The following is a 12,873-nucleotide window of genomic DNA, read 5'->3' as shown; positions in this document are numbered from 1 at the left end:
AGTTGGTTTGTTTCTTGCAAATTATTGGTTGTTATTTCTGCAAGTGCAGCATTGACATCTTTTAATGCCTGAGCAAGTTGTTTTTTGGCAACTGTTTTTAGAGCGGGAAGTCGAACCCTGGTGGTTGTTTGGTTCATGTGCTCAGTTATTTTTTGCTTTAGTTCTTGTTGCTTTTCTGTTAAACGGCATTTGGGCTTTTGAGGTGAAGGCAAAGAGGAGGTTGCCTGGTTTTGATTTTGAAACAGTTCAGCAATGGTGGTATCCTCTATTTCCAACACCTCCTCCATCTGCGCCTGAGCAACTTCTTCAGTTGGTGGTAATTCTTCTTCTATATCTTGAGCCTGTGTTGCTCTTTGCAGTTCTTCCAGCTCAACTCCTGTGAATACTTTATTTCTTATTATGAATCTTCTCTGGTCTGCTAGCCTTTGTTCTGTTATTTCTGTATCTGGATGTTTCTCTTTCCAAATTTGGTACATTCTTTTTAAATAACTTCTTCTAGTTGGACTAGACTTGTAATAGCAGATCATTATTTCCTTGTTGGCATTTTTTTGTATATTTTTTTCGGTTAAGCGACGTTTCTTCCAGTAGCTTTGCTGTCTCCAGCCCTGGTTGCTCAACTGAAGATCCTGAGTCCTGTAGCCCACTTGCCACCAGATGTCCAGGGACTATAGCACCTGGCGCGGTCCTTGTTGACCCGGGCGACGACTGATCCGGTATAGATTTATTAAAGTTACGTCTCACCATATTGTTGATGGGAGAGGCACTCTTTGTCCGGCTCCTCTGGTGAGACCTGTCCAGTATGGTTGGACCTCTGGCATAGCTCTCACCTTCATCAGAGCACACAAGCCCCACAACCACGTCAAGGTAGTGCCTCACTGGGGGATTATTATTATTATTATTAATGATTCTGAAAGCAACCACTGATTTTATGCCCTCTTCAATGCTTTGTGAGTTGTGTACTTTTAAAACAGGCCTTTATCTTCTGTTTTTCCCAACCTTATGTGAACAGCTCAACTGTTAAACTGTATGCTGGTGATTGATCTCTTTAATAAAAGCACAGTTCCTTAGTAAGGAAAGTGATAAACAAATGGACTTGTTTGTCCAGTGCTTTAGAGATTATGGTAACTCTGGGGCATCAGTACTGTCTTAACTGATAAGTTAGATGAAACACATCAATTCCAACTTCATTTAGGCACATCCAGAAGTGAGACTGCTTTACATGAATATGGTGGATGTTTTGTTCATTTCTGCAACTATCTTTATAGTAAAAGGAAACATTTGAAAGTAAGCAGAGGAATATTTCAGGTGACTTCTTCAGTATCCATTGACCATTCTGGGCAATTGTAAGACACAAATCCTATTCAAATGTTTCTGAACTTTTTCTGAAGATGACCCTCCCATGGCATTTTTGTCTTTATTTGGAAGCCACTAGTCAGTTGTAAATCATGATCCTGGCAACTAGTTGGTGAGCATTTTTTTTCCTGGGACAAATAGCCATGTGTCCCCCATAATCTGGATCAGGAAGGGAAGGCAGAGTGCTAATCTTCCCTCCCCACACATTGCAGTCAGAGGGGCTATTCTCACGATTAACAAAAATCGGGCTAGGAGAGCCTAGCCCGATTTTTGTTAATCGTAAGAATCACTGGGCTCGCAGGTGGGCTCCCTGCTTGGTCGTCTGCGGGGAGAGTGGGCTTAGCCCGCTCTCCCCGCCGTTTTGCAGAAAGCGAGTCTCATGAATTGTGAGACCCGCCTCATTGTCTGCAGAAGGGGGAGGAATATGGCTCTGTTTCCTAGACAGAAAACAAGCACCCTAGCCCCTGTTCTATACTTTAAGTAACTTCGTGCTTGGCCTGTATACCTGAGACAGTAATCCATTGTCTCAGGTGAAGTTCGGGAGGGAGGGAGGTGAGTGGAAAAACCAGTCCTGTAATCATTAGATGACATCATTAGCCCCATTGAAGGGATGGATAGCCTGAGATTGACGCTCCTAAGATATCCCACTAGATACACTCCTGCAGTTACCACCATGAGATGGGCATGGCAACATCTGGCACTGCTACACCAATTTGATCCATATTTGTACAAGGAAGTGACTGTACGGGCGAATCCACGTATATGAATTACAGGGTGATGAATTATGTGGCAGACTAGGTTAACCAAAGAACTGAGCTTATTCCAGTCAAAGACCACTAGAACAGCTCTTAAAGCCTTCACAGACTGCAGAATGAATGAATTGCCCCACAATGAGATGGCAAAACTGTTTCAGTTTTTCAAAACTACCCTGATATTTTAAGAAAACCAATAAATGTGTGTATACATTCAAACATATCAACAGTTAGAAGGTCTGCATGTTAAATGTAATGCTGATTTGGATAGTATCTAAGACTCCTTTAGACATAGACATTCAACATCATTAATCAGGCGGCCAAGGATGAAATCATTATCACAAATATTGTAGTAGGTATATAGGGGTTTTGTTTTTTGAGTTGGTTGCAGTGTCATAAGAAGCCCTGTAGCAGCCTCTGTTCAAGACTTCCTAAAGGCTCTCCCTTTTGTTTTGCAGTGCCAAAAGTGCCACCAAACCTTTGTAAAGACTTTGCCAGCCTCCTGCCAAGCCCCCCATTCCCTTACCATTCCCATGTGGGGGGCCATTACTAGCCCCCACAGCACTGCCCCCTCTGGCCACTGCTCCTCCTTCCCCTCTTCCACATATCCCTGCCTTGCCTATTGCCCCTCTTCCCCATTTCCCCCTCACCCCTGCCTTGCCACTTGCACTGCTCCTCTTCCCCATTTCCTGTCTGGCTTGTGCGGTGGTGAGTGGGCAGACGGGCTCTTTTCTCTCTTGCATGAGCAAGGGAGGAAGAACCCAATCCATCCACCTACTCACCACCACATGAGATGGCCAGGAAATGGTGGCAGAGTTGGCTGGTGAGGCAGGTGAAAGCGAGGATGGGGGAACAGGTGAGACACCATCAATGGCCCCTCTTTTTGGGATGCCTTGGGTGGCTTAAGTTCTTCCACTTGATGACAGTTAAGTGACAGGTGACAATTGACAATTCTTCACACTTGATGACAGGTACGTGGTTGGTTGGACCACTAAAATGCTCTCTAAAGACATCCAGACATATTAGTAACTAAGAGCAATTAAAATCAATAAGAAAGATTAATTATGACTAACTTAAATCCCATTAATTTCAATCAGATTTAATCATGACTAACTTACTCTGGATGCTGCCTCTTGTCTGGCAATCACATGGAATTAGTGTTTGGGTCCCCCGTTCTGGGTTTCTTTTCTTCTTTTATGTTTTCCCACTTTGGTAGGGGATTGTAGGGATGGTTATCACTCTGTTAAAGAAAGGAGACCTAAGAGTATATCTTAAGAGTCATGCCATGGGTGGGAAAGGATTTTGTGGTGTCTGCTTGAAATATTGTTTGAATTTGTAATCGTACAATGTTGAAAAGCAACAAATTGTCAATAAAGAAAGACATTCTCAACCCCCAAATGAGACCTTCTTAGAGCCTTCTGCTATCTCCAAAGCCCAGTGCAGCCAGCAGAAGATACACCAACATGGTTTCTTTCATGCACTAGGGTTGTTTCCCTGATGCCTTTTCGAATCACCACTGTACTTGCTTCTTATTGACAGCAGCTTATCATCACAGAGAGAAACTGATCATTTGTCCTAAACTGGCAATAACTAAGGGGCAGTTCACACATGCATATTCATTACTCGATTACCAGTGATGACTTGTATTTGTCCAATGGCCATCACAGCCGTCAAACGCTAAAAGAGTTTTCATGCCACCTGCCATGTCCTCAGACATGTTGCTTTTCAGCGTGGCATGCACTGAGCTATAAGTCACCAAATATTGAATAATCTGATGAGACATGGACTAATGTACATACTTGTATGAGTCACCCCTAAGGCTGCTGCCTGCATTGTCCATTTTACAAAATTCTGAATAAAATAAGTTCACATCAGTGCATCCAAGAAGTGTGTAGCTTTTGTCACACTTGTTCATTATACTGCTAGCAAAGTGCCTGTCAGTATGTCAGGCAGAAGTGTGGGAGGGGGGAGGGTCTAACTACTTGCTTGCAGTAGTTTTGGAGGCAATGAGTTAGGACATGGCTGAGGCAATTGCTTTCTGCCCTTGCCAGCTCTGTTAAGAGGTCTGCATGGAAGCATGGTAGTTTCCACCCTCCATGGCTATGCTTTGCTTAAAGTGGGGGAAGCTAGCATTAAATGGGTGCAGAGCCATTCTCTCTGGTTGGCTCAAGCACAAAGCGAGCAATGACGTACACCCAAGCAGCATGTAGTGCAGAGTCGGATGGTAGAGTGAGTGTGCAAGAGAATGATGCCCTCTTTTCAACTGCTGCAGGGAGAGTGAGATAGGTAGCCCTCCTCCCTTCTTTGGGAGGTGGGCTGGTGTAGATGTGGCCTTGGAGAATGAATACGCATTGTCCATTCCATATGCAGAATTCTTTTCATAGCTCCACACATTTCTTGGTCACAATTAGGGATGTGCACAAACCACATTTTGAACCACAGTTCGAGCACAGTTTGGAAGCAGGGACCAGGAGCTTTAAGAAAGAGAAGAGGAGGTCCTACCTGCTAGGGAGATGCACATCCCAAGAAGCCCTGTGTGGCATCAACATGCACATGGTGGCTGTACACGCACGAGCACCATTTGCGTAGTCAGGAACACCATGCTGACCAAGCAAATGGTGTCAATGTAGGTGCAGACGCTTTGTGTGTGCTGATGCCATGTGGGGCTTCTTGGGATGCATGCAGCAGGAAGCTGCTTGGGGTGGTGGAGAGCAGGTAAGGACCTGCTCTTCTCTTCTCTTAAAGCTCCTAGGCCCTGCTCTCAAAATGTGCTTGAACTGCAGTTCAAGCACGATTCATGCACATCCCTGGTCACAATAAGTGTTGGAGATGGAGATCCAGTGCATCAAGCTTTTGCACCAACTATCCTAATGGCCACTAGGGGCATTAGGAGCAGAGACAGTGAGTCAGGGTCTCCTTACCTGTCCCTGTTTGCCTCTACTCTATGACCCCTGCTTTGACTCCTCAGGTACTTCCTGTAGTGAGTCAGTTCTTTCTTTCCTCCTAGAGAGAAGATTGAAGCATCGCTCTCTCTCCCTATTCATTATGTAGCTGAAAGATAGGATAGGTCTTTCCTATCTTAAATGTATTCCACCAGTAAACTACGGATGTGCACAAACCTGGTTGGCATTCTATTCTTAGAATGCCGAATGGAACTCCCGTGTTTGAACCAGTTCGAACGCAGGGGCGGGGGTGGCTTTAAGAACAGGGGAGGGTGCACTCCCCCCCCGCGCTTCCCCTTCTGGTGCTCTGAGTACAAATAGTGAGGCAGGGCGGCAGCATACCTCCTTGCTGCCCCATTGTTTCCGTGACTGGAAGTGCCATGTGCATGTGTGTATGCTGCGGGCGGGCATGTACATGCCTGCCTGCAACGCGCGCATGGCACTTCCGGTCACGAAAACAATGGGGCAGCAAGCTTCCATCCCGTTGGACTATTTGCACTCAGAGCGCCAGAGGGGGAAGCGTGACATGGATGGGGAAGCGCAGCACTGGGGGGGGGGAGTGCACCGTCTCCTGTCCTTAAAGCCACTCCTGCCCTACCATTGACTCGAAGGGAGCCGGTTCTGTGCACATCCCTACAATAAACTAGTGAAGTAACTTAGATTCTATAGTGATCTCCATGTGTGTTCCATAAATAGCTGCGACTAAACTCTGCACTCTGTAACTGGAGGGGTAGCTTCCTTGGACTTTGCTAAATAATCATAAACCCCAACGATAAGCATGCCAGTTTTAATCCAGGCATTCCTTTTCATCATAGCCTCAAGGGAAATGTGTCACAAGCACACTTAAAGAAAAAAGTTTGTGGAGCAGCACATCTTTTGGTCTGGTTTTAAAAGAACAGACACACATGCATGCCTATAATCTCAGAAGCATCTGTTTTTATCACTTTTTCTAGGGTCTGCTCATGGCAGTGATGAGTAGCAGCACTGATGTGACACTTAATCTCTATGTAAGTGGCAGACGCACAAAGTACATATTTTTCTGGTTGCTCCCTAAAAAGCACTTTCTTGCTATGGTGACATCTGTTTCCATGGTAGATGCCACACTGTCCTTCAAAAACTGCTTTATGAGGACACACGTTCACCCCATATTGTGTGAACATGGTCACATTTTATAGCACTCTAAAAAAAAAACTATAGTAAATTGCCATCACAGTTCTTCAACGTGCCATGCTTTTTTCATTATGTGATGTGTTGAAAGAGTACTGCTAGTTCTGCTTGGCAGTAGGGAATGTACTACTATTATTCATGGGAATGTAGCAAAACATGTTCGCTTTGCAGTGAATTCAGTTTTGTACCACTCATTACTGAGACATTATAAACATTGTTTCTACATTTTCTGATGGGCTCTAAGTTGGCATCACATTTACAAGGCCAGGTGCATTTTGTAAGAATGCTTTTCATACTTGGAAGTTAATGAGAGAGGAGGTTAGCAGTTATGTGGCCTGTTACTGGGAATGGTTGTAAGATTTCTTGGTTTGTGTACTGTTCATTGAAGTCTACAGTCTCTCTCTCTCACGCACACACCCCCCCCTCCTCATGGGCAAAATTTGCACATCCTGTCCTATTGAGCTCGAGTGATAACAGACTATACATAAGCAGCTCCATCTCAAAAACTATGAGATGAGGCAGTCCCATGCTTTCCCCTAAAGAGAGCAATCTTGCTTTTTAGCCTACTTTCATTAAGGGTTACGGTTGGATCTCTGATGAGATCACCCAGTGCTCACTCGCTTCCTCCCTCCGTGTGTGTGTGTGTGTGTACCCCTATCAGCTTTGCAATGCCTGGACTGATTTGAACCAAAGTTGTAGGGACACCTCAGAGGTGTAGTTTGTGATGATGTCATCCACCCCAGTTCAAGATGGCAGATGTATGAATGTTTGAGTTGCAAATGGGCTAACTTGTGAACTGCCTAACCGATTTGAAACAAATTTGGAACAGCTGTAGGGACAACTGTACCTGGTTGGATCAGGTGTGGCAGGAAGCACACTGTGGGAGCAGGCAAGGCAAAATTAAAAAAGCAGGAAGTCAGGAGCCAGAGACCAGTCCTTTAGGGGCAGGCAACGGCAAGTCAGAGTCAAAACAGGAAAAGGGTCAGAAGCCAAAGATTTATTTATTTATTAATTATTTATTTTTAGATTTTTATACCACCATCCATTAAAGCAATCTCAAGGCAGCTTACAAAACTTTTAAAACAATATAAAACTATAAAACAGTTGCACAATAAAAAATATTAAATTGGAATATAAAAATATAAATCTAATTACAAAATTTAAAAAAACATATACAATAGGACCATAAAACAGAGAGCAGAAGCAACCAAAATAATACTCATATAAAAGCCAACACTCATATAAGAAAGCCAAGATTTCAAATGCTTTTTAAAAACTGTGATAGAGACTGAGGAGTGGATGCCCACTGGGAGGGAATTCTGGGGGACAATAACTGGGGGGTAATAACTGAGAAGGCCCTGACCCATATGCATGACAGCCAAGCTTCCCTCATTGTTGGCACATGGAGCAGAGCCCCCTCTGATGACTTTGTCAAACGGGCAGAAACCTTGGGATCAGGTGGTCCCATATCCAGGGCCAAAACTGTTAGGAGCAGGCAGGGCCTAACCATTAGATCATTCCAGCAGAGTCCATGACCAATAACAAGCAAAGGGCCAGAAGCCAGGGAAACCAAGAACAGGGAGCAGAAGCAGAACCAAGGTAGCATACAGCCACAGAAAAGCTGCTTCAGCAAATAGTGGAGGCAAACCACGGCCTTAAATACAAAGCCAGCACTGCAGCCCCACCCAAGCCTAGAATGCTGTAAAAGGGCTTTAGGCAAACGTTAAGTGTGCCGTCAAGTCGATTTCAACTCCAGGCGCCCACAAAGCCCTGTGGTTTTCTTTGGTAGAATACAGGAGGGGTTTACCATTGCCTCCTCCTTCACAGTATGAGATGATGCCTTTCAGCATCTTCCTATATCACTGCTGCCCGATATAGTACCAGCTGGGATTTGAACCAGCAACCTCTTGCTTGTTAGTCAAACATTTCCCCACTGTGCTATTCTTAAGTGCTGGCTGTGACCTAGCTGGTAGGGATGTGGAAACCGGTTCTAGATAGGGCCAGTTCTGGATAGAACCACCCTGGTTCTATGGTTCTAGGTCAGGCCTGCTCAATTTCAGCCCCCCAACTGTTTTTGAACATCAGCTCCCATAATCCCCAGCCACAGTGGCCAGTAGCTAGGGATTATGGGAATTGTAGGCCAACATCTGCAGAAGGGCCGGTTGAGTAGCCCTGTTCTAGGTAGAGCCTGAACTTTAAAATAAAAATTAGAGCCGGTTCTATATTGAACCGTCCTGAGCCTGGTTCTAATAGAACCGGTTCAAACTGGCTTGAGTGGCTCAAGCCTCCATTTTGTGTAAGAACGACTGTCATCCATTTTGTGATACTTGTGTTACTTGGAGTGATTGGTTGTGCAGCAGATCCCCTGATAGGCCCGATGTGTCTGGCCCTTTGAGTGGCCTTAAAATGTGTCACTTAGGGAGACCTGTCACCCCATTGGCCAGTGGGGAGGTACAAGGTGGGGTGCTCAAAGGAGGGTTATTCAAAGTATATTTAAAGACCACCTTGTGGCTTGGAATCTCTCTCTGCTGCTTGTGTCTGCTGCTTCTCTGCCTACTGCCTGAGGAGCTATTACTGCTACTGCTGCTACTTTGGTTGCCTTGCCTGGTGGTCTGGACTGTTGGTCTCCAGAGAGAGGTTTGTCTGACTCCTGCTTTACCACCCTCCCCCCTCTATTTTTTTTAAAGAATTACAATATTTAATTACAATATTACAATATTTAAGTATTTTCCTGGATGGCTGTAGTGTGCTTAAAATGTGTGTGTCTATAGTGAGTGAGTGTGTGGTGGGGCCCAATCCTCCCTCCTGCTTGTTGCCCAGTCAACTAGCCTTGCTTCAGGCCCCTGGCCCATCTCCCCCCAATTTTTACCCCCCTTTCTGGGTGACTTTCTTTTTAAAATGATTTTTAAAACTCATTTAAAACTTATTTCTGATTATTGAAGCAGCTGCTTCCTACTCATTTTTCTTTTAGAAGCATGCTGCCTGTCTGGGACTCTAATCTATTTATTTATTTTTTAAAAACAATATTTAAGTATTTTATTTTCTGACTGGCTGTAGTGTGCTTAGTGTGTGTGTGTGTGTGTGTGTGTAGTGAGTGAGTGAGTGCATGGTGGGGCCCTAATCCTCCCCCCTCCCCAATTCAAGGTGGCAGACACGTTAACTTTTGAGGCGCAAGTGGGCTAACTTGTGAACCGCCTATCTGATTTGGACCAAATCTGGTAGAGTTGTAGTGACACATAGGGACACTTCAGTGGTGTAGTGTGTGATTATGTCATGCACTATGTGGGGGGGGGGGGCAGGGAAGTTTTTCAGTGGAGTGTTTCATGTGCAATGGGGAATGAGAATCTCCATTAGTAGGAAGGGAGGAGAGGGAAAAATTGCTCTGTTGCATGTTCCATATGCAATGAGTTTGCGGGTGCCAAGGGGCTCACCAAATTGCCTCGGGCACCAGTGGCACTTGGGCCCTACTCGCTGGATTTGAAGATGAGGTCATTGTTGGGAGCTCGTAGTTTATGGATACTTAAAAATGCTTGACTGCTACTATGGCATTTTGATCTGGACTCTAATCTCTTTGCAGCCTAACTTGGCAGATTGCTTTTCTGCAATAGTGCAAACAGTGATTTTTGCACTACTGCAATTAACTTTGGCCCTAACAATATCTCCTGTTTTGTCTAGTGCTGGATTCCAGTGATATAAGCCACTCTAGCGTGGAAGTTCTTGAATGGCTGACACTGATAATATGTTTGGCTTAGATTCTTATCCTATATCTTTCAGAAATTACATGTCAGGGGATGCATATGTCATCAGGAATATTTTAAGGCTTTTTAAAAAACAACAAAAAGTTTGACCTCATGTTCTGTTTGCTAATATTCGTGAGAATAATAGCCACACATTACTGGCAGAAGAAAAAATACCATTGTTCAAACTTGATTAAACAATAGGTGGTAACTGTTTTAAAGTTGGCTGATTGCCCTAAATATAGAGATGGAAAAATCTGACTTTGGATACTGTGGAGTTAGTTGCAAAAAATAATTTTATATTGGGAAAGGACCTGTAGATAAAACTCTGTGATCTGGACTGATTCGATTAAAATATAAAGAAATTATAGTTATGTTAACTGTATTATTTCTCAGGTAAATTATTATTATTACTATATATTTTGTGTTGCCTATGTTATTAAAACTCAGTTGTGTATATTAATAAAGTGTATGTAGTGATCAGCCACCCCTCCCCTAAATATTTAACCAGAAGTGAACCCTGTCCTGGCTGACAGGCTGGTGAACTTCAGGGCTCAGCCAATCAGCACACCAGGTGGGTTGGACCTAGAGAGTCGTTGGGAGGAAGCGGACTTTCTTCATTAGAAGAAGCAGGCTGGGGGTGCAGAGAGGAACACATGTGGCCAGGGACAATGGCTGCTGAAGGATTACTGCAGCTCTTGGAAGATAGAACTGCAGGGGCTTGAATTCTTATTTGTGAGTTCAAGACAAAGGAAGCCAGGGCTTTAGCTTCGGGAAGTTTAGTCTAGGGAAAGTTTGTTTAGTCAGATTTTGTTTTAGACTTTCTGTTTCTTTTGTGTGTGTTTGCATATTCTTGATATGGGTCTATTATTGTTTAACTGTAACATAACTAAACTAAGAAACACGAACCTTCATCCATAAAGCCAGGGCATTGCAAAAGACTCTGTAAGCTTTTAACAGTGCTTCTGTATTTTTCTAAATATTTGTTCCTTATTTATTTATTTATTTATTTATTTGTATACCACCCTTCCAAAAATGGCTCAGGGTGGTTTACAACAGAATAAAAAGAATTAAAATCCGTTAACAATTACCCTGGTGGCGCAGTGGTAAAACTGCTGCCCTGTAACCAGAAGGTTACAAGTTCGATCCTGACCAGGGGCTCAAGGTTGACTCAGCCTTCCATCCTTCCGAGGTCGGTAAAATGAGTACCCAGAATGTTGGGGGCAATACGCTAAATCATTGTAAACCGCTTAGAGAGCTCCGGCTATAAAGCGGTATATAAATGTAAGTGCTATTGCTATTGCTATTGCTATAATCAACTGGGCAACCATGATTTTTAAAGCATGCCACCCCAAATCATTTGCTTTTTGAAGTATTCCTGTAAACTACTGAGTATTTTTACCTGTAACTAAAAGCTGAGAGAGCCTCAGGCGGAAGCAGTCTGTAGCATTTGAATAAAACTGTTTTTCTTTTTGTTCTTTTCTTTTACAAGTCTCTCTGAGTGGGGTTTTTAACTCAAGAGAAAGCGGGGGCTGGAAGGGGGTCTTACTCTGGTGCAATCATGTCCTCAGACGGTCAGCAGACTACCAGTTTTTTCACCATGTGTAGGCTTGTACATGGAGGATTTTTGTGTACTATTTTTGTGCAAGAGAGAGTTTCCCTGGGATTTCCACCCCAAGCCTGGTGTGTGTGGGGGGTGGGGTGGGGTGGTGGGGGTGGGGTTTAAGCTCTGTTGATAAGTGGGTGGTGGTTTTAGAACCTACTAAAAATTACAGGAAAGTTTTCAGAAAAGCCTGAGCTGGGAAGCTCAGCAAGGATGATTCAGCATTTTTCTTCCCCTGACGTGAGCTTGCTCTGAGACAAAAGCTTTAATCCTCTAAAGTATACTTAAAAATAATCATAGCAAATGACATGGACCTTGCAGTAGAAACATGAGCCCAGTAAGCTTTGCTTGAATCTACTTTCATGGAATTCATTCTGTCTATGGCCATCATGTTCCAAGCAAGCAGGAAGTTCTAATAATGGCACAAACTCCTACCTTTTTCATAGAATGCTAAAGTTGGAAGGGACCTTGGAGGCCTTCTAGTCCAACCCCCTTTTCAGTTTAGGGATGCTGCTAGAGCATCTCTGACAAATGGCTGCCCAGTTTCAGTTTGAAAACATCCGGTGAAGGAGGGCCTACCACTGAGTGGTAGGCTCTACCTCTAAATGAGGCAGATTGTTCCACTGTCAAACAGCTCCTACAGTTTAGAAGTTTTTCTTAATGTTCAGCCTAAAATTGCTGACTTGTAATTTCAACCCGATGTCTCTAGCCCTTATTTATTTTTTTATTTTATTTTATTTATTGTTAAATTTATATACCACCATTCATTAAAAACAATCACAAGGTGGTTCACATAGAAAAAATTAAAACAGGACTATAAAAATTACACAGTTAATTAGAAGTAACAGAGAACAAGTGTGATCCTTCTGTGTGAAAGAAGGAGCTTTGTTTGTCTTGACTTATGGACCATGTGCTTGTATACTTGAATATTGATGCGGGGTGTCAACTGGCCAACCCCTAGTTCCTGGGTTATTTTGCATTTTTGCATCCCTTTCTCATGGGCCTTAAAATAATCTACAGGTCTATGGGCTTGTTCTCTCTATCTTTTATTTCACACCTCGAATGAGTCTCATGTTAACAAGATGAACAGCTCATATTTATTTTATATTTATTGTTTTCAGGAATACTTGTGGGTTTGTTGTTAACTGATGAAAAAACACCATGTTGTATCTGGTGTATAGTGTATAGTGAAATGAATATGTACTGTATATACTCGAGTATAAGCCGATCCGAATATAAGCCAAGGTACCTAATTTTACCTAAGAAACCAAAAAACTGATTGACTCGAGTATAAGCCTAGGGTGGGAAATGCAGCAGCT

General features: G+C 43.5%; 1 long non-coding RNA gene across 1 annotated transcript in view; it reads left to right on the top strand.

Moving 5' to 3' along the window:
• Positions 1 to 8,666: 8,666 nt before the first annotated feature.
• LOC128323881 (uncharacterized) overlaps positions 8,667 to 12,873 on the top strand; it is a 40,440-nt gene continuing 36,233 nt past the window's right edge. The window contains exon 1 of the long non-coding RNA XR_008306512.1: positions 8,667 to 8,851. This is a non-coding gene — a long non-coding RNA (uncharacterized LOC128323881). The remainder of the gene's footprint in view (positions 8,852 to 12,873) is intronic.

Source organism: Hemicordylus capensis, chromosome 4 (genome assembly GCF_027244095.1).
Source record: "Hemicordylus capensis ecotype Gifberg chromosome 4, rHemCap1.1.pri, whole genome shotgun sequence".
NCBI classification, from domain to species: domain Eukaryota; kingdom Metazoa; phylum Chordata; class Lepidosauria; order Squamata; family Cordylidae; genus Hemicordylus; species Hemicordylus capensis.
The sequence above is the reverse complement of the archived record's forward strand: the minus strand, read 5'-3'. Positions and strand labels throughout refer to the sequence as shown.